Source organism: Solanum pennellii, chromosome 2 (assembly GCF_001406875.1).
Source record: "Solanum pennellii chromosome 2, SPENNV200".
In the NCBI taxonomy this organism is placed as follows: Eukaryota; Viridiplantae; Streptophyta; class Magnoliopsida; order Solanales; family Solanaceae; genus Solanum; species Solanum pennellii.
Window position 1 is genome coordinate 30,054,848 of NC_028638.1, and position 3,146 is coordinate 30,057,993.

Below are 3,146 nucleotides of genomic sequence, written 5' to 3' on the forward strand. Positions count from 1 at the left end.
ATATATATATATATATATATATATATATATATCTTCGTCCTATACACTTATAATTATACAATACAAATATTCACTTGCCCAAATTTGTTTTGTCTTTTTCTTTTTCTCACTTCATACAAACACAGATTATACAAAATACAATGTATAATTTATGTTTGTATACGAGAGAGAGTGTTATATTTGATTTACAAATGTTTTGTTTCAATTCAATTGTACACAAATTCAAATTATATACACATATACAAACCCATAAAATAGAATTGAGAGGCTGCAAACGATTTGTGCAAACGAGAGGATACAAATACATAAAATTGAATTGAGAGGCTGCAAACGATTTGTGCAAACGAGAGGATACAAATACATACAATTGAATTGAGAGCTGCAAACGATTTATATAAACAAGGGGCTTACAAGAATTTATACAAATGACTTGTCAGCGAAATTATACAAATCTGAAGAGGAGCCAGTGAATTATATAATTGCTTCTTTTGTATATATATGCAGTGAAACAGCCTAGCTTATTTTGTATATATGTATAGAGATATAATCATAACATTTTGATATGGAGCTCAATTATGCAAACTATAGCTATAACATACAAATATGATTTTCGTGTTTGTTATATGTGAAAGTTGCTTTTAAAAAAAACATTTTTACTCTTCTATTAATCTTTTCACTGCTATATGTTTTTTTTCTTTTCTTCTACGCTAAAGAAAGTGAGCACCCATAACCTTTAAATTCTGAATTTGCCACTGGTTGTTGTCACATGTTAAGTTACTAAAGGGTGAAGCCTGTGCACTCTACGGGCCCAACATGTCATAGTAGATTTAACATTAATTCCCAGAATTCCAACTCAAACTTATTATCTTGATTAGATCCATCACTTTCTACTTGTACCTTATGCATATATGATATATCTAACTAAACCATATATCCTAAAAGGCCAATCTAAACAATTTCTTTATTTTAATCTTATTTGTACTCCTTCATATATGAGTACAAAGGTAAGCTTCCAAATTCAAATTTTTATGTTATTTTGACATAACCAAATCAACTAATCATGAAAATATTCAAACTAAACAGAATGTGAATATTAAAAAGGGGAAAAGACAGAAATTACGACTAAACTTGTATCGAAAAATCAGTTACACACTCAAATTATTGCGGCGTTCTATTACACACCTAATCTTGTTCAAAGTGATATTAGTACCCCCTTCCGAAGACAATTCTAGTTCTGTATGAAATTGTGTAATGCACGCATTTTGACACATAAATTATATTATTTTTATTTTTAATGATTTTTTCTTTAATATTACTTTAGAGATATGAAAAAGTAGAAACCTGACCAATCTTCCTTCTCACACCATACATTTTTATGTTTCTATAATATTGAATGAAAAATGAGAAATTTGAAAAGGAAAAGTAGACAATAAGATGATTATGAAGTATAGAGATGTTGGCAACAACGATAGGTGGAGGGACAACACCATTGTTGCCAGTGAACTTCTGATCTGTAAATTTCAGATCTGTAAAGAAGACAGATAGAAATCATTTTTTATGGGTTTTTGATAATTTTAAGTAATAGAATCATGAATTTATGTATGAATGTGAAAGGATTTTCAATAGAAGTCATTATTTTTCTCATGATAGTTTTCGGTGATCTTGTTTGATGACTGCGAGTATAAAAATCACGAATTTTAACATAGATTTTGTTTTATTTTGCTGCTTCCTTTTGGGTGAATAATGAAAGTGAGCACATGACTGTAGATCTTTTGAAATTTTTGTTATAAGATGTTTGTTTGATCCTTTTGATGTCACAACTTGAGAAAAACAATTGTTCCTTGAAGAGTTTCTCTTTAAGGACAGTGTATTGGATATACTTCCAAGGATAAAGTGAAGAAATCATCAATGGTGACAAATGAAAATGAATTGTTGAAGAAGAAAAATAAAAAAAAAATATATGTATAAAAACTTTAAAGAAATTGGGGCCACCAATAAAAGGAGCAAAAAAGAAAGAAGATTGATATAATTAATATATTGAATTTTTTAATACTTAATTGTATAATGACCAATAAAATAGTGTCACGTGTTTAAATTTGTCATTTTAACATACATTTTCTTCTTCTCACGCACCTTAAAGAAAGTGAAGACAATTTCTCTGTCATGTCACCTTGAAAAGGGACATTAATATCACTTTGAATAAGATAAGGTGTGTAATAGGTTATCATGATATTTTAAATGTGTAGCTGACTTTTCTATACAAGTTTTGAAGAAAATATATGCCTTTTTGCCTATTAAAAAGCTATAAAAATATTTTCTATATTGTCTTGGAATTGTCTGTTTTTCATTTGAGATTGAACTGAAAATACACCATAAAATTGAATGGGAAGAACATAAAGCTTTAAAATCAAAGTAATTTTAAAAAATTGAGAAAATGCATTTGCCTTTGGTTCTTGTTAGGGATTTGGATGATGAATTTTTAATTGGCTTAAAACAGCTAGAGACAGAATTTAACAACTTAATTAGTACTTTCACTATCCTTAATTACGTGTTTACTTTTGAAATTAATACACCTATTAAAAGAATAATGATTGACATAGTTAATTTATTATTTTACTTCCATTACTTATACAAGGATGAGTTAAAAATTTAAGATTTTCAAGAAACTCTACCCTTTTCGAAATAATTAATTAAGGATATATTATAGATAAAAAAAGTTGTCATTTCTTAGTTTGTCAAAATGAACAATTAAAATGGGACTAGTAAAAATGAAGAATTGGCCAAATAATTAGGGACATAATATCTTATATAATTGAAATGCTACATGTAGAAGCTTTTTCATTAAGGGTGTGTTTGGTATTAATCCAATTTTCTCATTTTTGCTGGATCAAATGTTTTGGAAATTGATGTTTCAAATCAACTCATTTCTCATAAATTTAAGAAAAATGACTTTCCTTCAAAACTTAAGGAAAAATTTTCCAAAACTTTCTTCCAACCCCCCCCTACCCATCCACCCTACCAGCCCCACAACTCACCCGCCTACCAACCCTCCCCCACCCTACCAGCCCACAACCCACCCCCCTACCCCTAAAAAAGTTTAAATTTATTTTTTTAAAAATATTTTCAATTTCAAAATTTCATTTTTT